This window comes from Uloborus diversus, chromosome 2 (genome assembly GCF_026930045.1).
Source record: "Uloborus diversus isolate 005 chromosome 2, Udiv.v.3.1, whole genome shotgun sequence".
Classification (NCBI taxonomy): Eukaryota; Metazoa; Arthropoda; class Arachnida; order Araneae; family Uloboridae; genus Uloborus; species Uloborus diversus.
This window is the reverse complement of record NC_072732.1, coordinates 80,028,106-80,055,039: the sequence shown is the minus strand read 5'-3', so window position 1 is coordinate 80,055,039 and position 26,934 is coordinate 80,028,106. Positions and strand designations below refer to the sequence as shown.

Here is a 26,934-nt window from a genome sequence, read left to right as displayed (position 1 = left end):
TTTCTTTTTTTTTTTTTTTTTTGTAAAAATGTTAAAATATTGCAGCAGTAGGATTAAACTGTACTCACTCATATGAGGCAGTGAGAAGCAAAGAGATGTAAGTGAACATTTTCAAGTTTTGAGTAAAACAACTATAAAGATAACGTCCTAGGCAGACTTTCATTGAATTTTTTTTTCTAAATCATGCAACACAACAGCACATACCAAGGCTACTAGTACCATATCTTGCCCCAGGACAGAGGAGAGGTTCACCTACTGGTTATCTCAAAATTTTTATCCCTGCCACTTACATCTCTTTGCATCTCACTGCCTCATGTCTAGTATTTATTCAGGGGGAAAAGGGGCACATGTGAGCAATTTTTTTCAATTCTTCATTTTTCAAAAAATATTATCAATTTCTCAGCGCTAAAATGTCCCTATGATTGAATAAACGTTTCTTTGTGTCATGGATTTTTTTTTTGGGGATTTTTAAAAAAATATTTCTATAATTTATTGTATTTTTAAGAAACGTCTTCACATGTGCCCCAATAGAGGGTCACATGTGATCAGGCTTGGGGCGCAAATGAACGCGGGTAAAAAATGCAGGAGAAGCATAACATTTTAAAGGAAAATTCTTCAATATGAAACATATACAAGATGCGGAGTGACGATTTGTAAATTATCAATTTCAGTTCTCTACGTTTATGTTCGGAAAAATGAAGTTACGAAATGAGTTAAAATAGTTTGAGGGGTGTTTACAAATGTCTAAAATAATTGGTATGTTCATTTAAAAAAATCGTATAGATACTCTTTTCCTCAACGCGAAATTTCAACCTAAGTGGGGAGTCATATCCCTAGCGTAAGTTGAGATTTGACTGATTTGACATTTGATTTGACTGACTTAGTCAGACTTAACAATCTGACTAAGTTGAGATTTGACTGTAAATGTGGAAGACATTCATACCTTTTGCTTAACGGGCAAATTTTGCACAAAACGGAAACATTTCCGTTATTATACATTTCTATGTAAGGGTCATTCCATTGTGACTAACGTAACATTCGCAGCTGATTTTCAAACTCTGGGGTAAAAATGAAACCGGGAGTAAAAATGAATGTGTTTTGGTTTAACATGCAGATTTAAAATGTACAAGGTGACTATTTTTCATTTTTACCAAGAATTTGAAGCAAAATAAGCGCTGGCAGGTGTTTTTCCACCAAAGAAAGGCATCGTGACTAACGTAACATTTTTGCAACCCTGAGAAACAATGCTTATGTTACGAGGCAAATTTTTCTGAAACTATTTAAAATTGGCCGATATATTTGTAAGAGGTAAACAATCTATTTTTAAAAATATACTACAGATTTGTTACAGATACTGTTTGATATTTTAAACCGCGACCTTCCTCGAATTTGCGCATGCGTCAGGTCTCTTCCGATTTTATCAAAATAGGGGAGATATTGATGAGAGAGATAACGAATGTGAGGGGATTTATTTATTTTTGTTTCGTTTTGTTTTCCGTTGGATTCGTTTATTTGAGGTGTTGGTTTGAGCTGGCTTTTTTTCTGTTTTTTTTTTCTTTTTTTTTGTGTTACTCAAGCTCTCACCCCTTTTTAAAATAGAACCGTTCAACGGTGCTAGTCGCGGCTTTCGAGGTCGGACAGTAAATCTTTTTTGACCCTTAATGGTACTTTTACGAAAAACTGTGTGTGACTAACGTAACGTGTTTAACGTAACCATCGAATAGCAAACAATGAATGCATATAAAAAACATTTTATAATTAATTTCTTGCTCTTATTCTACTTTTACACTTTATGGGAACCTTCTTTGTGTTGCATTATGGCTCTTTACTTTCTTTTCTATAATTGGGTAAGAAATTGAATGTAAGGATTCAGTTCAATTAATTCAATTTGAATGTGCAAAAAAAAAATAAATAAATAAATAAATAAATAAATAAATAAACAGATAAAAAAAACTGCTTTTACAAACTGAATAACATCATTCTTGGGCTAATTAATTCCTAAATATCTCTTTTAAAAAGTAAACTTTATGCAAATTGACAGTTTCACCGAATTCTAGTATTCTGCCGATATACTAGGTATCGTCGAAACTCCGTAGTACTTTTCAATGGCATATTATTTTTAAAGTTTACTGATTCATCGAACGAATAGTGTTGTGCATGCTTTTGAATTAAAATGTATTATTGAAAAAAAAATATTTGAACGTTTTTGCAGAATGCATTTTAGTTCCAGATATCACCGCAAATGTTTGAATTTCTAAATGATCAGTCTTACATTTTCTGAAATATATGGCAGCAGCGCTTATTGTCACTGTATCATGTAACATCTTCAAATGTTTTCCAACGAGCATCCATTATTTCATTTTAATAATAGGTGGGCATGTATTTTCTAAAAAATAGAGACGTTCTCCTTTGTTAAGACTGTATTTCTATTAACTTAATTCTTAAGCTTGGATTCTTGTGTTGAATGCACCTTCAGCAGAGCACTCAATTTGCTTTACTCACCTTTTTTCTTTTCTAATAATTCTTTAAATTGGAAGTATCTTTATAAAGACTTTTAAAAAAGTATTTTTCGAAGTAAACAGAAGGTCTATACAATGTAATTTTACTGGTATTTTTCACCCTTTATATTTTTAATCAATATAGAATGCCTGCATATTCAAAATTGTTCATGAAAATGTACATTAAATTAAATAAGTTTTAAATATTAGCAGTCATTTTTAAAATGTTACGTTAGTGACATGCAAACGGTTACGTTAGTCACAGCTCAAATGTTACGTTAGTCACACTAATTATTTTATATCTACTGATACTGAAATAAATATTTTGCCCTTTTTAAGTAGATATGACATAGATGTAAGAAAATAAAAAGTGCTGTTTGGTTCAATCATCTGGTTTAGTTTTTAAGCAAAAAATAGTACATTTTCGTGACTAACGTAACGTAAATATTTTCAGTGAAATAACCAAACTAATTAAAATACTTATCTTATAATGTATGAAAAAATAACACTGAATTTTATTGGGCCAACATCTAATCATTTAGAATATACATACTTCTTTTAAAAATTTGCAAAACATTTTGCATTACACAAGAAAACGTAGACGCTTGTTTTTTGCACATGCTAAGCCTTTTCTACAAACTCGCACGTTTAGAGCCAGAAGAAAAACACCGAATGAAATTTTTGCAAACTGTTACTGGATTTATGTACTAGAAAGTATGCTGAATGAAATGATAGGTCACAATTAAGGCTTTGTGGAAAAAACATTTCTGAGGTTGAGGTTGACATTTCTATGGAATGACCCTCTAGTTTATTATTTCTAGAAAAAACGTTTGTTTCAAATCGCTACGCGAGATCGTCCTCATTCTTTAATCAAATTCCATTTTTTACGAATAATTTTAAAGCGTATCATGCTGGCTAATGATTAAACATGACGGTCCTTTTTTTTTTTTTTTTGAAAAACGCATTTTTACTGCTTTTTTATTACACATTGCTTCAATGAATAGCATTCGAAAACGAAGGCACAACTGCTCGGTTGGTTCGAGTGTCGTGCTGCTAATCAGAATAGCGCCAATTCAAATCCGTGCTAATAAAGATCTCTTTTTTCCATCCCCGTCAGATGCTCACATAAATAGGACTGTATTTGCCACAATCTGTTTTTTTTTTCTTTTTTTTTTCTTTTTTTTCTTTTTTTTTTTTTTTACGCTCACAATTACTGCGTTTTCTCGAGTCACTCAGTTACATTTTTAATGATATTTATTTTTGCATTGAAAATACGTACAAACAAAAGGTGAGCGATGATCACATTATCACAACGTTGCATTTAACGAGGTTTTGTAGCTGATTCTTCAAATTACATGCCTTCTTTTTTGCGTTTTCTCTGAAATTTTTAAAGAGCGAAATGCCACATAAAATGATTCGAAGCACAGTGCGGAGTTCCGCACCAGTCGACTAGCACGTACTTAAATTAAAAAGGGGAAAAAAACTGACAGTGTATGAAAAATATTGTTCTTACACACCCCACAACCATACATTCTGGAGGAATGAATTCTCAATTTATTATTATTTTTTTTAATGTTATGGTACATGAAAAATGAAGCTTCCCACATGCCCTGCTTCATACAATTTAGAGATCTGGATTTCTCAGTCTGTTTTTAGTATGAAAAAAAGTTTTCAAGAAGCAAAGGGGTTAAAACATTTTGCGATCAACAGCAGTTTAAAATATTTCCAGTGGGATATTTCTGCAAGGCTAAGGTTCACCACTTTTATACGAGGGATCAAAAAAGGGACGTTGGCTTTTGACGTGTTTACTGCAACTAAGCGGGACATGCGAGTTGATTTGATGATGACGAAAATAGCAAGCTGGGGGTGAATGTTTATTTTAGAGCTCTTCTGGCCGCTTGTCTCTGTCAACAGTAACCCTGTTTAATATAAAAATGCCGGAAAATGAGCACCGCAGAGTTTCAATCCAGCGAACTATTTTGTGAAATGCTTTCAGCAAACCGGGGATTTTCGTATTTTTGTCAACCGCTCCATGAACTGATGTGGAAAATGTTTTGAATATTATCATGTGATATTGAAATAGTATCGCTTCTGTATGAAAAGTTAAAATGCATTTGTTACTGAAGAGCATATCTGATGAAAATATTAAGCGTTACATAAATGAATTTCTGATTATCAGTTTTAAATTTAAAAGAAGAAGTAAAAAGTAAAGAGCTTGGTTTTCAATTCAATATGATGCGTTTGCAAATTCGTAAGAAACTGAAACTAATAAAAGCTCAAAAAATAGCAGCAAAATTAAACACTCGTGGTTTGAGGACAAAGAAGATACAATTTTAAACTTTTACTTATAATTTTATCATCATAATAAAGTAAAAATAAAAAAACTTTTATCTACACGAAAAGTGTTAGAAAACAGCATAATGTACAAAACAGAAGCCATAGCTCCTGATTAACATATGTTTTTTCCCAAAATATGTCTCATTGGCAATTTGCTTTTTTTTAAAATTACTGTTTCAAGACACAGCTCTTGTCCACCCCCCAAACCATCGTTTTTCTAACACTCCGAATTGTACATCATTATTCATTGATACAGAAGCTCTCTGTTAACCCCTGAACAAGTGTTTGCTTGTTCAATGTTCAGGTTTGTAATTTCCATTTTTTAGAAAGCGTCGCTTAATACGTTCAGTCATTAAACAATTCAAGTATCTGTCTTAAAACTTAGTTTCCTAAATTGATGAAACTGGAACACTTTTTTTTTTTTTTGGTCTTTTCTGCATCCTTATACAACAGCGGATACTGATGTGGGCTGTGAATGGATATTAAGTCTTTTTTACCGCATAGCAAAATTAAATTTTAAAAAGTACTTTCTGGATGCTGATATCTTTGCTAGGAGGTAAATAGTCTGGAGTTCTTTCAATCCTCGTCGCTCCTCATTTTCAAGTTAAATAGGTAAAGGCAAAGGAAATTCTAGTTCGACAAAATGTTGAGTAAAACACATGTAAAGTAAAATACTTGACTCGATTACCCATTGAAAAATGCTACCATTTTCTGCAAGCTGATAATGTCATTAGATGCCAATATTGTTAATTGGCACGTATTTTACATAAGTTGCCGCCAACTGACCGCACATCTTGAAGCGATTGATAATATGAGATATAAGAGGAAATAACCTTCCGTAAGTTGGTTTGGTCAGACTATCAAAAGTTCCAAGAAGTCCGGTACCTGGGAAAGTGGGTATGAACTTGTAATATCGTGCTCTGTTGATTAACATTGGCACAGTTGTTTAGCACTGTTGTTGAATTTCAGAAGTTGAGGTAGATGATGTGAATGATTGTTGATTCAAAGAGCAGACAAATATTTATTAGAAATTGATAGAAAATATTACACAAACAGATATACGAAATTAAGCATTATGTCAAATGATCATCTCTGAACTCGTTTTCTACTATATCTATTTCATCAGGTAAATGGCTGACAAATTTGCATATTCAATAGTTGCCAAAACTGGATTTGTTTGTAGCTCTTTCGAACCAAGCATGGCTCATTGAAACAAAGTCTGCGTGGTGGGTTTGTAGTTCAAAACCTGCTGATCTCGAAATAAAAATTATGTTTTTGATTTTGATATCATACCCACTTTGTAAGCAAGTGGGAAAGCAAATAAAAAATTGAGAAAGAGCGAAAAACATTATCTTTTATTAGATTTATATCCATAAATTTTACGATAACTTTGGCAAGCCCAAATCATTCTCCAATTATGAACGAAAAGTTCGATCCTTCGCGCTCCATTTACACAAACGATCACGTGATGCCGATGCATCGGCGACTGTCACGGCGTTAGTTTCGACTTTTTATTTCAATAATCGTTCTTTTCGTCCCCCTACCCCCCCCCCCCCCTTCCCCATTCAGAGCTGTGATGGAAACGTTTGTTGCTACACGTGATGTTTCGAAAGTGTTTTTTCCAATTTCAGACGAATCGTGTTTTCTCACTATTTCAATTATTTGATAATTATTTTCTAGTCTGCCGCTATACGTTTGTTCTGTAAAACCGTAATTTCTTTCCTTTTTTCCTTCTTAGTTTGCTGTAAAGTATTGTATTTTTACAAACAATAGCCATTATAGCACGTGAATTTCCATTCTCATAATATCTAGCAAATGACCTTCCCCTTACCAGGTTGCGTAATTAAGAGTCTTTACAGTGCTCCACTGATTTCGGTTCAAGTTATTGACTCTTAGGAACATTTTCAGTTCAACTATTTCAAAGATTTAACAAATTATTCTTTCATCAATTGTTTCTTTTAAGCGAACTTTAAAAACTGAACAATTAACAATGTTTCAATTGCAAAACATTTCGAAAAAGAAAAAAATATCTGGTGTCATCCCCACACTTCTTCTTTTTTACGTCCATCAAATAATCGCATGTTTTTAATAACTAAAAAGAATGGGCGCGTATATTTATGAACGCGCCTAAGAGCCTAAGAAGCAAAACTTGTTAAATGAATAGCTTTTTTGACATTTTCCTATTACATATAAATCTATTGTAAACGTAGAGAATTGAACTTTAAGATGTAATGTTAGTGAAAAGTGATGTTTTTATTAGAGTCTGTGATCTGAAAATGCATAAAGTTGCATGGAACGTGTATACAGAAAGAAAGTATAATACCTTAGAGTGAGCAAGAAAACGCTTTTTATAACTGAATTGTGAAAAGTGATGTTTTTATTAGAGCCTGTGATCTGAAATTGCATAAAGCTTCATGGAATGTGTATAAAGAAATAAAGTACAATACCTTAGAGTGAGAAAAGAACTTTTTATAATTGTACGCCTGATTTATTGCAAACTAATGCAAAAATGTGTTTTACTGAGATTCATTTTCTAAATATCGACTATCTCAATATGATTCGATGGATAACTTGCTAAATACCGCCAATAGCGCCAACTTGAAATTAGTTTCAAAGAATTTTTTTGCTAAGTTTATCATCATCTTGGCGATATATTGCTAATTTGGCGACAAAAAAGGCGACCATAAACTTTGTGCTATATCGTCAAGTGTCACCAAAGTATAATATCACTCAAATCTGCATTAAAGTTAATACCAATTTGTGTCAAAAAAGGTGTAAAGATCCCTTTTGGAACATTCGAGTGCAACCAAAAGAGGAGGTGCACGTCCTCATAAAGTCACTAAGTAATCGGTCACAAATTTATTATGCAGCGATGTCGCAGAGAAGTCACATGAAACATATAACAAATGTGATACAGCGGGACACAATTCTGTTACTGTTACTCTGTCGACTGTGATCATAATAACTCTCAGTGATATGGTATGACGATTAGCAACAGAAAGTCAGAAAACATTCCTACCAGGTAAGTTGATGATTATTAAAGAACGCGTGAACAAACTGCATTGCCACCTCTTCGTTTCAGAAAGCAATGACAGCAAAGCAGGAATTCGAACTCGAAACCTTGATTCAAAGACGAATGTGCTGCCATTGAACTTCTAGTTTTTCATTAAAGCAGAGCGAACCAACGCATTTCTCATGCCAAAAATAAATCTTCCTTATTCTCTTTTTGTTGATGCATTCGCAGATCTTCAAATCGACTGAAACCTTTCCCACCGTTCGAGTTGTTTATTTAAATCGTTTTTATGTCACCTTCCAATCTGGCCATCTACCAAAAGACGAAATCACGTTTGCTGTCTTTTATTTTCTATTTAATATTTGCACCACGGACGCAACATTATAAGCCTGATTGGCAGAATTTCATGGGGTGATAATTAAGTTTTCTAATGCATAATTAAAAAGACGTTTTATCGACCGAGCTATTTAGGCACTTAGCTTCAAATATGTCTTTCCGGGGCGTTTGCTATGCGTTCCTAAGATACGAAAACTTCAAAGAGGCTTTAGTGACTAATGATGATTTTTCAGTTTGGCAAATTTATCCAATCTATAATGTGAGATTATTTTATGAATAAATAATGAGCAAAAGGCATAAAGAATTAACCGTATTTTCAATTTTCTTGCTCCTCGTTTTCATTTTAAAATCTCATTTTCTATTTAATTTAGATTTCTCAGAAGCTCTAGTAGTTTTTTAGAATGAGTTTTATCCTATCAAATTTTTTTTTAAATCTGAAGGCAAGATAAGTATTGATGTTTCTATTCATCTCGATTTGAATTTGATGCCGCATACTTTACTTCCCGTAAGCTTTTAAATGTGATCTTAGAAGAAGGAATTGAAAAGCATGTTTTCAAAATAATAACAGTTGTAAAAATGTACGAAAAATATTTTTAGACATTTTAAATTCCATTGTAAAATTTATTGACTTTAGAAAGGTAGCTCTTGCTTTATGTTTTAAATAGTAATTCATTGTTAAGTTTGTTTTGTTATTTGATAGTTGTACATGACGAATTGTTTCTATTTCTATATTTTATCATACTGAAGTATGAATCATTCCGTAGTATTTGGCTGCGAAATGTCCCGTATATGTAACGCTAAATCTCGAAATATTTATTCTTGCTTCACTGTATAGACCATTGAGAAGGAATAGATGGAGAGAGTGCAACCCTACTATCCCGATACGGCAACAGTACCATGTGACTTGGGGAGCAATTTCGAGTTGACCGTAACCGCTGAAAAAGTTTTCATTAGCTGAAGCCATGCATGATAACAACTTTTAACTGTAGAAGGGAAAAATTAGATTTACAGTAATAGTGCAGTATTCTAGCATTGTAAACTGTGAGGAAAAAGCCACACCAGGAGGTCCAATAACTTTTCCCTAGCATGTACGAATGTTTTTTACTTCTAAATAAAGAAAAAATAACATTTATATGCATTCAACGAGTACATATTCCACAGTTGCCTATAATTTTTATATATTTGTACTTATTTTACCTATAAAAGTTATAAAACATTGTATATCTTGAGTGCAAATAACATTTTAGTTCCATAAAAACACTTTTTACTTAACTAGTAATTATTTTAACGTCTCTTAAGCATTTTGAGTACATTTGCTTTGTTGGCGAGTATCTTCTCGCCAAGCTCCTGTGAACAGCAGATGCGCAAGAATAAAGATTTGCTATTTTTATGTTTCAATTTAAATACCAGTATGCCTGCGTGTGAAATCATTTCAAAACATTGATTACAATACATATGAATCCATAAATTTTCAGTCAATAACAGAGCACTTTAAACTATTTGTACATGCCCGTCATTTCAGGGAATAAACATCAAAATACATGAAAAATGCAGTTACATTATATTTTAAAATCCGGAAAGAAGTAGGGAGAGGGAGTTTGAATGATAGGCCTGTATTTGTATCCGTTATTTATTTATTTATTTATTATTATGCGGTAATGGAGTTGGAGCCAGAGTTGCTCTAATTTGTAACCCCGACTTCATAATAAGCGCCGTCGCGTGGTCTGAAAAATATTTAATGCCAAAAGAGCGATTGCGTGCCAAAACGCGACAACTTCCCTGCCAAACAAGTCACCTGACCTGGGAAACATTTTTTCCCAAGCTTATTTCACTGAGACATTTGCGATGGCTCCCTCCATTAGTATTCCTTCTCAATGGTATAGACACAAACGAGAGTAGAAACAATAGAAAACTTTGTTGCATGTATTTTTACTTTGAAAATCATACAAACTTTGAGATTTGCCGTTATGTACCCGACATTTCACAGTCAATCACTATGGGATATACTGGATACAGAAATTGTCGACTATGTTTCTGTATTTTTTTTAAAAATGTGTCCTAATTAATATTAGAAATATCGAATGCTGGTATTTTTTATTTACTCCAGTATTGCAATCACTAATCATGACTGCAATTGAAATAAGTTTGGTTCGAGAAATTATCTAAATTTCAAAAATTTAAAACGTGCATTTTTGAACTTTATAAGGAAACAAACTAATTTTCAAATAATAACGATTTGTTCACTTTAAAAAGCGGAAAGAACTGAACAAATTGCCAATCAGAATTCGAAAAACATGAAATGAAACAACATTTTGAAGTAAAAACCAACAGAACATATTTAGAGATGACCGCTGAATGGATACGTTGCACATTTTAATAGGCAATTTAAACCAAGCTGAACAACTGGAGGAGAAAAAATACACAGAAGCTACTTCCATCATTTATTTAACATGTGGTTTTCTTCTAATTAACATTAGCCATGAAGATACCGCCTAACAATGTGCATTGATGAGGAGTTTTTTGTATCAACAGACTTCTTTTATTACCGGACGTTGACACAGATGACTATCATGCATTCTCCATGAAAACGCTTTTTAAATGTTACTCTGTAAGTATTCTTTGTACGACTCCATAGTGCTTTTTGGTTTGTGGTCTACTCAGAGGACAAATTACAACTACTGAAAAATCATCTCAAAAAGATAACTTTCTCTGCGTCAATGTGGAAAATTTTAGGATAATTTGTCACAATAAAAACGATTCTTTTACAAAATAAAAAATATAAATAAAAAAACCTTTCCATTTACTAACACAACAATAAAATACTCAAAGATCTTGATCGATGAACACGTAATAGAATAGTTCTATCGGAGTGAGTCGAAGTGATAGTAAATAGTTATTAGAAGTTGTAATACATAGTTGCTGGTGCCACTGCAAAATAAAGTGAAATCTTTTCCCCCCTGGAGGACTATTAGCTAATTTCTGAAGCCACGTTATGCGAATAAAAAATGTGCTTTCAGTAAATGCGAAGTTCGTTAATTAAATCATGAAATTATTCAGCAAGGAACTTTATTTTCGTCTAAACTTTCGGTTCTGATCAAAATTCACAATAAATTCAAACAATATGTACAAATATTTTCCCTTCATCTGTACATATTAATGATACAAAATGATTCGAGTTAAAAATATTTTAAAGATTTTTTTTCCGCCAACACTAAACACATGTATATATATATATATATATATATATATATATATATATATATATATATATTAGAATTTAATGCGACCTCAAATAAAACACGTTTAATTGGCTCTTTTGTAAATACACGTGCTCTATTATAGAGACGGTAAGATAGTTGAGCTTCAACGCAATGTGTGTTCTCTATCTCTAAAATAATATTTCGTGCAAAACCTTTAAGATGAGCAAATTGTGTTTGAAATAGTGACCCAAAAAAGAGTCTGAGAATTATATAAGGATATAAAGGACAAGAAAATCTATTAATTTATCACGATAAAAAGTAAAACCAGACAACCATTTTTCTGTTTCCAACTGATACGTGGCACGCTCTGACGCGACTCTTAAATGAAAATAGCAAATGCAGTTGTGCTGTTTCAAGTAATCTACATTTGTTCAACACTGTAAGCAGGAGTGCCATGCAGGGAGATGACCATGGCTCAGATTGCATCATTAATGTTTTTAGCTCTTTTTCTCTTTTTTGCGGAATTCTCGATAGTGGGTGGTGTAGTATTTAAGGGGATGCGCCATTACTTTGAGGGGGGGGGGGTTCATAGAATAAAAAGATGAAGTTTCGAAAACATTTTCGTTGTTACCAAGCGTATTTTGAATTGATTATACCCAAAGACTGTGTAACATTGAAAAGTAATTTACCATCCACGGGAGCATCGTTTGTTGCATTATTTTAGCATTTTGATTCACCAATTGTCACTGCGCACAGCGCAATTAGCAATTACATTCTAGAGGGCAGTGTTTTTTTTTTCCTTTCTTTCTTTTGCCAAAAAAGTTCTTACATGTTTCTCTTCATTAAGGTCTCATGTCGAATAAGATTCTTGAGTAAATAAAATAAAACATGGCAAAAACCGGATACCTTTCTATGCAAGTTCGGAATCAAATGTATATACAGCTGAAATGGTAACCTTGAAACCAGTGTAATAGAACAGTTGATGTCTTTAAATTAAATAGTGTTAACCGTCTTTTGAGAGAATAGTAGTACAATTTTCTTTATTCGGCTATTTTAGTCTTCTGACAGCTAATTTCTCCTTCTTTTTTTTTTCTCTCTTTTCTTCTTCCTTTTTTTTTTTTTTTTTTTTTGAGCAATCCGAATTGCTTATTATCCTCAATTAAACGCTATTGACGTTCCGGTTCCTTTTCCAATGTTCCCACGTAACGATCGTCTCTAGTAATATATAAGGCAACATCTCATCTATATTTATAATGTATTTCAATTTTTAAATGTATTTATTTATTTCATTTTACAAAAACTTCCGAATGAAAACACCTCATTGTTGAAAAGTAAAAGACGCACGAGATCGTGATCGTTAGACTTTTCATTTAATTGAGCAACGATTTCTTGAGGTGTAACAACGATATGTGTGATGTTAATAAAGTTTAATTGATTTTTATAATATAATGGAGTCAAATTTATGTACGAAATTAGGGAGTTGGTTTATACCTTCCCGACTTCCTCCTTACCTTAGGTTGGTTTATACCTTATAGTTGAACCATGCCTCGGCGAAAACTATCCGATGAAGAACAACGTGCTATCGCACTACTTACGTACAAAAATGCTATCGCAATTCGGATTTCGAAAACATCTTTTGAATGCAACTTGCCAGCATTCAAATGAAAAGGGCCCATCGTCATTTGCAGATTTATGTATATATATATATATATATATATATATATATATATATATATATATATATATATATATATATATATATATATATATATATATATATATATATATATATATATATATATATATATATATATATATATATATATATATATATATATATATATATATATATATATATATATATATATATATATATATATATATATATATATATATATATATATATATATATATATATATATATATATATATATATATATATATATATATATATATATATATTGCATTAAGAAGAGATATTTTCATAACATACGTATTTTCGTTATGTGATACTTCGGGACAGAAATGCTTAAGTTGCAGCAAAAACTGCATTTAATTGGCGAAACAGAAAAAATTACAAACTTTGCGTTCTTCATTGCAACCCTACTCTTTCCAGTTTAACTATACTGCCATGCTAAGCGCAAAAGACGTATCTGCAGCCGAGTTCAAAACGAGAAATTGCCATTTAAAGTTTTATGCCTGTATGTATTTGATGCAATGCAATTTTTTTTTTTAGATTTTTTTTAAAAAAATATTTATTATTGATAAATGACCATAAAACGTTGTATTTAGGTGAAATGTGCGACAAAGAACCACCTGGTGACCGTAACTCAATTTTTATAAAACGTGCAGATACAACTTTTGTGCTCAGCAGTCCCTGACCAAAGGCGGCTGAAAAAAGTAAAACCAAGTCCTACCCACTTAGAATATGACCTGTCCAATGAAATAACTTCCTTGACCGTACAAAAATTGAAATGTTTTACATCTTTGGCTAATTCCTTAAATTTCAAGGCAACTTATTCAAGCTCTAGAACCAATGCCACACTTGCAAATTCCTCCCGATCCCAAGCCCTCCACCCCAGCTGAAATTGAGAAAAATAACTTACACTGTATTCATACGTTCATTTTCTGTCAGGAAAAAAAAATCGATCATTTTTGCCCAGTTTTTACGATTATTAGTCATAGTTATAATATTATACCCATTAAACATAGGCGAATTCACTAAAATATCACTTTATTTTTCAAAAAAAAAAAAAAACCCAAAGTTCCCATGTTTGTGACCAGCAAATCTTCAGGAAATAATATTTAAAAAATTATCGGAGCTTAATTAACTAAATTTCCTGCTCCATTGAAAGTTTAATCAAAATGTTTTTCCATCTTGACTTTGTTGCGTACTGTTCTGAAGCTGTATTCAAGTTCGTAAGTAATAAATTTGAAAGTAACTGTCAGAATAAAGAAACGATCGTAGAAAAAGAACTTGAACTGCAGAAATTAAAAAAAAAAAAGTTGATATGATGAAAAAACACTGCTTTCACAAGCAGTAGGAACGACATAAAAATGAAATTTGCAAGTTTTTTCCCGATAGAAAGATTTTACATGCAAGGCCAGCCCCAAAAAGTTATTTTTCGAATCTTAAAATAAATTTTAAAATTTTAACTTTATATCATTTACAATGTCCTCAGAAAATTTTATATTATTCAATATCTGAAAACGAGCGATAAGAGTTTTTTACTGTGTACCGAAACTATTTAACGTTTTTATTTATTTTACAAATTAATATTTACGATTAAAAAAAAAAACTGGAAATCTCCCTCATTCAAAAATTTGGAAATCATTCCATTCGTTTACGAAACCGATGAATTTCTAAATATCTAGTATTATTGTTGAAAAGGTGGGAGCACAATAGATAGGAAATTCAATGACAATCTTGAAACAGATATCTCCTAAAGGCTAAATAAAGCTACAAGTGTTAGAGACGTCAAAAGAAGTTAGCGCGGTAAAAGAAGATAATATATTTGTTCAGACAATTTATTTATATTTATTTTTCTAAACATTCAAAACGTGAATGTAAAACTCTGAGATTCTCGCAACAGCGAAATAATTTATTTCAGCGCCGATAACGCGCTTAAGCCTGATAAAAACTCATTTGCTTTTTAAATTTTTCAAATACTTTTAGTACAAATTTTGTAAGAAAATAAAATACTTTGGGAAATCCTCATTAATGGGGAAGGGGGAAAACCTTATTTATATCGTAAGTTAAACAATCTACTTTTTGGCTCTGCGTCTCCCTTTGAACTCTAATGTTAGACTACGGTCCCCCCCCCCCCGCGCCTACATTACCATATGTGGTCAACACAAGTACAGTAGCCTCGAAAATCCGAGGTAACTGGGGCTGACCTTATCTCGGATTACTGAAAACTCTGATTATCCGGAAAATTCATTCAGATTGAAAATTTGCACTGTTCGCAAGACAAAGAGAGGAGCACATTTTACTTCCTTATATAAAGAACTAGTGTGGTACCCGCACGACTTTGCCCGTAGTAGAAAATTAAAAGGTCATTTGGTTCGCCTGTATATTTACAAATAACGGATGATGAATATCTCGCCAATTGACTATGTTCATTTGCTCGCCGATTTTACGGTTCCACGTTATGATAATTTCGTAATTTAATCTTCTACGTTGTGATAATTTGCTCGACAAAATGTTCTTGGCCACTACATACGGAGAATGTTTTCACTTTGCAGTGCGTTTGATACTTTAATGCTCCTGTGTGGCAGTGCATTGCCGTCCCTAAAGAAAAAGTCTGAACCTACAGCCCCCCTAAAAAGACGAACATAATCCAGTATAACTTCTCTGCAATACCTTTGCGATGTAACGCTTCCTTGTTCAAATATGTGAAGCGCTGTTCCGACATTGTGCATGATGCCTGCCCGCACCATCACGCCTGCGCAGTACCGATCACGTTCACAAACAAATTTTTGTGCATAACGTGTTCCACGATCTCTCCACAGTAGCTGGTGACCAGAATCACTTGTCACACTGAAACGAGATTCGTCAGAGAGCATCACTCTAGAGCAATTTTGACGATCCCAATGAACATGTTCCTTACAGCAGCGTAATCTCTCTCGACGATGGCGTGGTTGAAGTGGGATGCAACATATGGGCTTCCGTGCATACAATCCAACATTTTTTAGTCGCCACGAGTTTTTACAGAAACATGCGCACCGGTAGCGGTTCTAAAATTTGCAGCTATCCTTCCAGGAGTGAATTTTCTGTTCTTTTTGCCACTAGGGCTACATAGCGATCCTCTGAAGGTGTGGTGTTTCTACCACGACCCCCGGCATGCTTTTGCAAAGCATTTCCACCTTCAGCGGCCTTCTTTAATCGCGAGATGACACTTTTTGTTACACCCATTTCAGCAGCTACAGTGGTGACACTTTGACCTGCTTCCAGTCGTCCAACTGCTCGTCCACGATCGTAGGTTATCAAATGATGTCTTGCTGACATTTTACTCTTAAATATTTCAAGAACCAAACAGAATCTCAGAGAGGAAAAATTTTCAGCATCCATCACTATTTTTGTTAAACGCCAAACAGCGTGAATTTTCGTACGAATCTTGAGTTTGTGTGCACTGTTTCTTATGCAGATAACGAGCCTTGATCTACCGTGCCATCTGATCTTGAATTTATTTCCGTTGGTCAGCTGTCCGAGGCAAAAATTTGCGTAAATCACTTATCCCTTAGCAATTGTCAAGCAGTGTATTTCTATTCGTTCTCGCAAATTCCACCTTTTTTTTTTTTTTTTAATTTGTATAATCAAATTCCAACCTTAGACCTACATAATACTTTATGGTTTTCTTTGATGCAAGTTCCAAAAATTCTTAATCCCCAGCTTTAGCAGTTTTTGCAGCTGAACTATCAATGCCTACTAGGTCATCATAGATGTCTTATATTTCTCTAATACAAGTATTTCATCAGAGTTGCTTTTGATTTTAAAATCCACACTGTTATGGGGGGACCCACTTACTCCTTTAGTTTGACGAAACTCTATCAAAGACTTTAACCTGCGTCAAAAAGGAAGCAAAGAACTGCTGTCCTTGCATTAAGTTAATGAAAAAAGCACGCATCCATTGGATAATATGCGTTTTGGTTTAAGCATTGTAGAAATACTGTTAATTTATCTATGCATGTAAAACGAATAAATAAATAAATAAAGAGTGAAAATGGGTTTGTAATTTTTAATGTTTTTTCATCGAAAATATTAATTTTGTATCTTAAATTGTTCAATTTATATGGTATAAACGAATTTGCTTGAGTACAATTTTATTCCTTCTTTAAATTCCAAGCATTTTTCTAAAAATGTAACTACCAGTAAACAACATCATTAAAAACAGCTCAATAAAACCTCCTTTCTAAAATGTTGAAACTACTCACATTAAATAAGCAGGGTTATGAAAAGTAAATAACTGCAAATCTGACATATTTCCTTTGCGTGAGGCCACCACGTAAGAATTACACGATTTTCTACTTCCTGCCAAGAGAGGGCGCTGGTATTTGTTGTCGTTTTGCCGCAACTTCTGTTAGCAACAGAGAGGCGGTCTTGCTACCTTTAAGAAAATTCTCGCAGCGCTGGGAAAGTTCAAGCGGAAAAAAACATTTCTTTGGCTCAATGAAATTTCAGTTTCACTTTCCCCACATTTTTGAAAATCGAGTTTGAAGTACGCAGAAGGCGAAAACCCGGTACGCGAATGTGATTCGGACGTATGTTTTAAATGGAACGTTGGATAGACCTTGGATCAAGGCTTAAGCATCTGCTGTAGTATTGATTAGTAGAAGAAATTTGAAATGATATTTTTAATTCATTAAAGTGGGAGGCTCGTCTATTTGAATCCATGCTACGGCAACTCAGGTAAGAATGTTCAGTACAATAAAAACTAGTGTTTGATCTTTTATCATCATATTAAATATCGTTTAGATTTTTTTTTAAATCTCTCTTTCTTATTAAATTAATTGTTTATTTCCAAAGTAAACTCTTTTATGCCATTTCAAACTGAAAAAAAAATAAATAAATAAACCATAGACTTTTTGCATCTTTTTAATTGCTGATCTCTTGAAATAAAATCTACCATGAAATTTCATTTTTGATGTTTCCAGGGATGGCGTTAAGATTTTGCTCCTCCCCCGCATATATTTCTAAACAAGCAAGAAAATGCATTGATGGTTTGTTTTTTAATATTTTTATTTCAATACCATTTGCAATCTGTTCCAGAGTACATGAATAAAAAATATCTCACACGGATTAGAAATTCCACTTGTAAAATTAGTAAATTACTACAAATTCGCGTTATTTTAACCTTTTATTACCCTTTTTTACAAGTAAAATAAAGATAAAAAATACTTTAAAGTCAGAGGTTCTCAACTTTTACAGTGGGGGGGGGGGCGGGGGGGGAAGGAGTCTCTCTCTTTTTTTTTTTCATTTTTGGCACCTATTGTACAAGTTTGCATATTTGGTTTCCACTGAAAAAGAAGCGTGAAAAAAACTTTTATTTCCAGCATTTCCCTATTGTTAGTATTGAATCCAAATCACGTTTCTTCAAATGCCTCGAAAACTCATTTCTGCAGATACTGCTGTTTACCTGCCCAGGCAGTATTTGAAGGGGGTGCGCTGAATACCGCGCGATCTTACTCTTGAGAGAGGGGGATGTGCTTTGAGCAAATCTGGAAAGGTAATGTCGAAACCTTTTTAACTAAAAAAAACTCGTCTAAAACTCGTATTCCATCTCTCGAATGAAACATCTAAAAATAATATTTACTGCAGATAAATACTATGTTAAAATATTTCATTTAATGATAATTTAAAAAAAAAAGTGCTGCTCTTTTGTGTGGAATATTATTAACTCATCATGCTCCTTGTTATCTTCCCTTGCAGTTCGTTTTTGTAACTGGGAAAAGACTTATGATATTTTTTAATCCACAAACAGTCGAAATCAAGTCCAGTGGCGGATACAAGGGGAGGGTCATGGGGATCCTGGAGCCTCCCCCCCCCCTTCAAATAGTCGACAATAGTATCCGTCCACAATTTGTTAAAGCACTGTGTGAATAAAATGTAAACGATTTTCGTAGTCTCTTCGGTTTATTGATTATTTTTAGAAGTGATCAATTAAAATACTACTTCTTTTCATTGCTTGTGAAGTTAATTTATAACGTTTTATGTCCTATCTGATGCCTTATTCCTGGCCGATTCTATGCTTTTTATTGACGCCCAAACAGTTTCAGAAATGTTTCGTACTAAAAACCGTGGGTTCATGAATCAAGAGCAATATTGTATCAAAATCAAATTTGAAAATTCAACACTTGCAAACTGTTTGAAGCGACGATTAAGAAATTCCGCTCGATTTTTATACGTCATGACGTTTTAAACGATTTCATTGCCTGCTGCGATAGCATCATTAAATCTCTATATGCCATTGGAAACATTAGTCCACTTCTATGATTATTATTATGTATTCATTTATCATTAATTAATTATTTTTATTTAGTTATGTACACTTCTTTCTTTGCATTATTTTAACACTCACATCATAAAATATTACTTATTTCTTATTTGGCTAATCTACTTATTTTACTTCAAATTTTTCTTTTAATTCTCGGATCTCTCAGAGACATATTGCGTAGCGTTAATATTCTTTGACTAGTGATACCCGCACGGCTTTGCCCGTAATAGAAAAATCAAAAGGTCTTTTGGTTCGCCTGTATATTTACAAATAATGTATAGTGAATTTTCTCTCCAGTTGGCTTGTACCCATGCTACGGTTCCACGTTATGATAATTTCGTATCTCGCCAATTGGCTTGTGCCCATGTTACGGTTTCACGTTATGATAATTTCGTAATTTACTCGTCCATCTTATGATAGTTTTTTTCTTAAAATTGGAATAAAAAAAGAAGAACCACATCGAATTTTCGAAAAATCGCTTCGAGGTGCACACCCCCATGCTACATACTAACTTTGTGCCAAATTTCATAAAAATCGGCCGAACGGTTTAGGCGCTATGCGCGTCACAGACATCCTAGACATCCTACAGACATCCAGACATACAGACATCCTCCGGACATAGAGACTTTCAGCTTTATTATTAGTAAAGAAGATAAAAGATAAAGAAGACCACTGTGTTAAGGCATTGAAAAATCAATAGCATGCTACGCATTATTTGAAACAAAAATATCCATGTTTATGATTGATGTATAGAGTAAGCATATTTGATTTCGGTTCTTATCCTGAAATTAACCACTATACAATAAAATTCCCAAGGAATAATACAATATCTTTACTAATAATAAAGCTCTAAGTCTCTCTGTCTGGATATCTGGATGTCTGTGACGCGCATAGCGCCCATACCGTTCGACCGATTTTCATGAAATTTGGCACAAAGTTAGTTTGTAGCACGGGGGTGTGCACCTCGAAGCGATTTTTCAAAAGTTCGATTTTGTTCTTTTTCTATTTCAATTTTACGAACGCTTTCCAGAGCAAAATTATCATAAGATGGACAAGTAAATTGCGAAATTATCATGACGTGGAACCGTAACATGGGAAGAGCGAATGAACATAGCCGATCGGCGAGAAATTCGTCATCCATTATTTGTAAATATACAGACGAACCGAATGACCTTTTAATTTTCAACTACGGGCAAAGCCGTGCGGGTACAACTAGTACGTAAATAAAACATGACGCATTTCTTAAAAGAAAGTTAACATGGAAATGAGTCATGTTTCGTTTTAAGGAATTTTATGTAATTGCAGAGAGTTATCTTTAACGGATCAACGCGCAAATTCCATGCATTCAAAATCGGAAAAAAGTATCAAAAATGTACTCAAGAGCATTTCCACGCTTTGTATTTTAGGTAAAAATTTATCATTGAGAAAAAGGAAAAAAAAAAGCAACTGGGCTTTCAAGAATATTATTTGAATGTTTTGTTTTGCTTCTTTTATAAATTGCTTTTATTAATTATTAAATATTCTTAAGGTTAAAGTAGCATATGTCTCTTCTTTCTCTGCCATATTCCATTTCAGGCTTAGAAAATAAATTTTTCTTTGTAATTAATCCTTGTTAAAGACAAGAATTATTTTTCCCGTTTTGGAAACACTCTCCCAAAATCTGATTATAGGTGACACTGGCTGAAGACAGGTTTCCGTAACTTGGACATTAATAAATGTGAACTGGGTACAAGGGAAGCCCCTATATAACTAGGGTTCTTTTCCATATTCAGTCCTAGTATATTAATGTAGATTGAAGTGCTATATCATGACTAACCCACCCAATACGCAGGGGAAAATTGCAGCTGCTAAAAAATTTTTTAGAATAAAGTCACGGTAAAAAACTTAAAACATTATTTTTATTTAATTTGAACAACGCATATGTAATGAACCATTAATTATTATGGAATGATAGTAAAAGAAAAGTCTCTTATTATGCAAAATCGGGGGACAAAAAAAAATCTTTACAGTTTCGTTTACTCTTTATCTGAACCTTGAAGATCTCTTATGATCAGCATCACCATCAAAGACTTGGATAAAAGCGTGTTCCGGCTTTTATCCGGCCTATTTTTAACATTTTGTACAAAAAATATAGTGGAGACTTATGTAATAAACGTGAATAACTCATACAAATGCATAGCTTTATCTTTTTAGTGTTCAGTTGGTCAAAAAATAAGTTGTAACTTAGGTCGTTCGCTATAAAAAAAAAGTATGAAACTTAGATGAATTTATGTTGCAGTAAGTTTTTGATTTTCTTCATAAAAAGGACATTTTATGGAGAAAAACATGACATTTTGTACAGGGCTGTAGAGTCGGAGTCGGACTGATTTTAAGGTAAAAGAGTCGGAGTCATTAGTAAACATGCCGACTCCGATTCCGGGCTTTTAATTTTCACTGACTCTTCTAGCATTTTTTTAAAAACTGACTACCAGTTGGTTCGATTACATGCATAAAGGCCTACTAATAAGAAAATAATTGTCGTTGGCAACCACTTCACTTGATTGTTTAGCGAATTTTCTGTAACAACTACATACGCCGTCCCCTGGTTTGCTTGTTTTTTAAGTTTCTTTAACTAATAGCAACTGTCAACAAACAGATTTGTTGCCTAACATTTTCTAAATCACTTTCAAAAAAAAAGTAATAATAATAACATTCTTGTTATTTCGATCTCAGTTTTAAAATAGTAAAAGGAATGTATCCTGCGGGCGCAAATCGGGGCCCGTAGCTCGGGAAGAAACTTCTAAGGGTATTCGAGAAATTCAAATAAGTGTTTGTCCCAGACGTAGATGTACCCGGTCTCTCCCCGCAATATAGTGCCCTATTTTCGTTGAACTTTTATAGACGAAATATAATTTAAGATTAATTAGGGAAATTTTTCAGAAATAAAGTATTTATATTTTTATAAACTCTGAAATTAACTTGAGGTGTCATCCACCAGATGGGTGTCTCCGAAGCAGACCGCCTCCTATCAAGAAAAGTTTTTTGACTTAGTGGCAAGATTTTTTTCCCTCAAGTCGCAGCTTTCGAAAATTGAAAGTACACGATTTAATCAATATCTATTTGTTAAACATTAAAGGGGAGTAAATTAATTCTTTTCTGTTTTTTGGAAAATGGGATTTTTAAGAAATCTCTGTTTTAACATTTGATTTTCAAATTGAATTTCTAACGTGTGTGCATCTTTAGTTTATAATAAAATACAATGCTAAATTTTCAGGAAAAGGAATTAATATTTCAATCTCTGTTTAGAGGTTTTTTTCTCCTTCCCATGGGGGGAAGGGGGAGAGGTTGAAAAAATAAACTAAGATAATTAAATAAAAAAGCCGGAGTCGGACGTTTCAAAATCCAGGAGTCGGAGTCTCGGCCATTTTCCTTTCGACTCCACAGCCCTGATTTTGTACGCATAGTTTGATACGATTTGTAAAAAAGTCTAAAATACAGCTTAAAAAATCAGTTCGGGTTTCTATAATGTAAATTAGTTCTAAACCTTCTAATTCAGTAAATGCTTCATGTTGTAGGGTTAAAATCTTTAAAAGAAAAACTTACCATTTTTAGCAATAATTACCCAATATTTTTCGCTCAACTAGTACACAAGATTAACCTTTCAATAATTTTAAAACCACTAGAAATGGATGAAAGAAAATTGATTCAATTTCATACCCAGATGAGAAAATGTTGTTGTTGTTGTTATGTCTGTGTATGTGTGTTTTTCAGCGTATTCACTAAAAATAAGAAGCAATTTTTAAAATATTGTTCCAATTCAGCATTATTTTAAATTAAATTTTACCCTTAATTCCGAAGTGCAGTCATTATTTTACCCAGTTCGAATGTAATTGGTCTGCAACTATTTTTCGATAAGTTGTAGAATGGAAAAAAAAATTTAAACTAATTGCAGTATTTTTTTCCCTTATGAATTGCAAAATGGATTAAGGACTATTTATTTATTCTTTTAAGAACTGGTTGCGCCTGGCATCTGTATAATTGAGGAGAACAAAAAAGAGAGAATACTTCAATGAAAGTAATGCTATGCTTTACGAGACTTTCATTCGTCCTAAGTAGGTCATGAACACTGGAGGTTCCGAAGTGTATTTTTATTTCTAATTAAATAAAGTCTGTCCATGCATATTTATGACGGAAAAAAACAATACTTAAATCCACCTTTATATTAAAAAAAAAAGAGAGTAATGTCTGGTGGGGTTAAGTGGTCTTAAAATCCAGGTTTTTCAACTTAGGTTGATAGTAAATAAAAGAAATGTTTTAAACACTTCAAATGTTTTTTGTTGTTGTTTTATATCAAGAACATATTCCATTGAATTTTACGAAGAAATGAATTGATTTAAAAAGATTGGCATTTTTTTACTAGAAAATCGCCCGTCAAGGTATGACGGGTGAAAAGTGCTTTTCATTTGATCGAAGCAATTGCCTGTTTAATAATATTTTGATAGTTGAAATTTTAACCCTAACTCTAGTGGATTAGCGCTGAACTCCAGTAGATAGCGCTCATTGTTGACCACTTTTTAGTTTCTTCATTCTTCTAAAATGAGTCTTACTAGTAAAACAGTTAAGTGACCGGATCCAGTTCAGCCTTGTCAAAATAAAGCATTTCCCTGCATGTCAAACATTACTAAATAATATTATCAAATTATCATGCTGTGGTGCAAATTTCATTCTGGATGACGTCAGAGCATTACTTCGTCAGTGAATTCGCTATCATATATATGAGGATACTTATTTATGACCACTTTAACATTGGATGATAAGGTCATAGTTAAAAAAGATGTAAAACAATTATAAATGACCATAATATTAAAAAACTCTCCACACATCTAGTTCCTTGAAAGAAATTGACTTTATTTACTTAAACTACGAATTCATTATGCCCTTGATATGGTCAAAAGCTGGTTCATTAAGAAGATTAATAAAATTGGACCTCAATTTCATCAATGTTGTCTTAAATGGTGTGATATTTTCCAACGTTAGATTTTTTTTTAGGCAATTTTACTGGTTATAAATGTGCCTGATCAAAAATTTATCCGATAGTCAATAGACCAATATATTTTATCAGTTTTTTTCTCTTCATATTGTACAGAAACCCAACAAACCGCAGAAGCACTTAGTTACCACATAAGGTAAAACACCAGTTGTGGACGGTGCTTCAATGTAGTGGCCACTTCAAGTTTACTTATATACTGTAAAGAAAGAAACAAACAATAATAATATGATTTTTATTTCTTGGTACTTAATGCAATTATCCAGTGAATCAATTTTATTCATCAGGTATTTGAATTTCAAGTAAGTAATGTAAATTCTTGGGATGGGAGAATGTTAGGTGATACTACTGAAATTTTCAGATTTTGGAGTGGCCGCTAATGGATCAATTTTGATGTTTGGAAAAAAATGGATAAAAAATTGAACAAATTGAAATTCTGGCATTTTTAGAAAATGGGACGATTAAGGAAGAGTTGGGCTATAATTCTCTCATTGAATTTCAAAAGAGGTAAGTAATACTGTTGACTCACAGTTTAAAAATATACTTCACTGGTATTACTACTAGTGTGTTTTAGACCTTGACATGGTCACTTCTGAAGCTCTGGCCACTACTTGTGTTTTATCTTAGATGATTCCACTTACTCACAGAAAATATAGTCTTCTGTGTACTTTTTTAGTCATATGAGTAATTTCTTCTGTCAAAACCTAACATTCTGTGCTGTTCTTTTTTGCCTTGATTTCTGCAAAGGGGTCATTCCATCGTGACAAACGTAACATTCAGACTCTGTTTCGGTGCATAACCAGAGTTTTAAACGCTTAATAATCATTTAGTTGTAGTTTTGCTAAATTTTCTGACAAAATAAAACTTCTGGGTAATACTTCATGCAAGAAAACGCAGTATAAATCATATAAATTGGTTCTTGAAACTAAAGTTCTATCATGCTGTGACAAACGTAACGTTTTCGTATCCTAAAATATTTACATGAAATTCACCTCTAAAGTTTATTTAGATATTATTGTAAAAACAATGTATTGTGTTATTTTTATTCCTGATTCAAGCACAGTGACACCATTCATTAAAAACGTGAAGAGTGATTTTCTTTTCTGAATAGTGCAATATTTATGCTGTACCTCAGAGCCAGACTGACGTAAGTCCAAAAATTGCGATTTTCCGTTTATTAGTGTAGGGGAAGCTGCTGTACCCACGGAAAAAATTTACTTTTCAATTTTTGCTGGTCTCTGGGAATGGATAATTGATCGGTAAAATTTTCTGGCAGAATCTACAACTTATCTAATTTTGCAATTTTTATCAGGTAAAAATCTTAAAGCTTTCAACTTCAAAAATTTTTTCCTAAAAACCATCTTTATTGTCTGTGGGTACAACACCCCGTTCAGCCCGCGGACAGGTGCTTTTGTAACCATGGACATATAAAAAAATAATATATAAATTGGCCTGAGGAACTCAATTATACTCAATACATTTTCATAAGCCATTTTATATTGAAACACTTCAAACATTCATTGAAAATAACACTAAGCAAAATATCCAACAGAAATTAAACCTCGAAAATTAATCGAAAGTTTTTCTTTTTTTTAATTTTCCTTAATTTTTAACATCAATGAATTCTTTAAAAAAATATTACTCTTAAGAGAGTTAATGATGTTGTGAAAGTTGCCAGAAAGTTGAAAAAAAAAAAAAAAAAAAAAAAACAAATCAGTGCTCTCTTCAGCAACCCAACTCCTTTGAAAAAAAAAATCAAGGTTTTCATCCCACAGGAATTCTCCCCTACCCCCATTTACCCAGTTTTAATTTCGTCATAATCATTTCCTCATAATTTCTGCTCGTTTAGAAGTCCCGTCTGAAGGTCAAGACCGACTGACATTCCGGCAAGTTATCGAATATTCGAATGTTTCACGCAAACTACCTGGAGTTGAGGTCAAACCGCGAGCTGAAATGTGTCCTTTGATTGTAAATTACGTTTTTGTTTGGATAAATTCCTTTCTTTTCCTTTGAAAAACAAGAATAATGCGAATAGTTTATTTTCAACGTATTTTAAACACCATTTATGAGTTTGAAACGAATTTGAAATAACTACTAATTCTATTGAATATTTCTTTTAGTTTTGTTGAGTTTTTCACAGTATGAAATAGTGTTTTTTTTTTTTCCTTTCAACTTTAGCTGTCAACTGTCAAATGTTTTGTATTTGCATTTTGAGCTATACGAATATACGATTTAAAAAAATGTTTCGAGGAAATCATATTAAAACGACCGAAGCAGTTAATAAGAAAACCAACGTTATTTTAGCACAAATTGCGAAAACATGATCCAATTAAAAACCTTCATGTCGCAGCTCACAAGTTTAAACATTGATAAACGGTTCCTAACCTCAAAACGTGTGTAGTATCTGCTTTGATTGAAAAAATTTATTGTTTTGTCAAACATGTTCAAGATTTATACTTGTAGTGTGAATGAATTAGGTACCTTTGCATGGAAAACTTTTTATCATTCATAATGTTTAAATTTCTGTACA

General features: G+C 32.8%; 1 protein-coding gene across 2 annotated transcripts in view; it reads left to right on the top strand.

The window, feature by feature from the left end:
- Positions 1–26,934, top strand: part of LOC129217126 (E3 ubiquitin-protein ligase MARCHF8-like) — an 83,778-nt gene that overhangs the window by 5,177 nt on the left and 51,667 nt on the right. The window contains exon 1 of one of the 2 annotated variants that reach the window (XM_054851383.1): positions 17,531–17,793. The exons of the other annotated variant lie outside the window; for it this stretch is intronic. The gene's annotated coding sequence lies outside the window, so the exon portion shown is untranslated. Of the gene's footprint in view, positions 1–17,530; positions 17,794–26,934 lie in introns of those variants that run through there. 2 annotated transcript variants of the gene reach the window in all.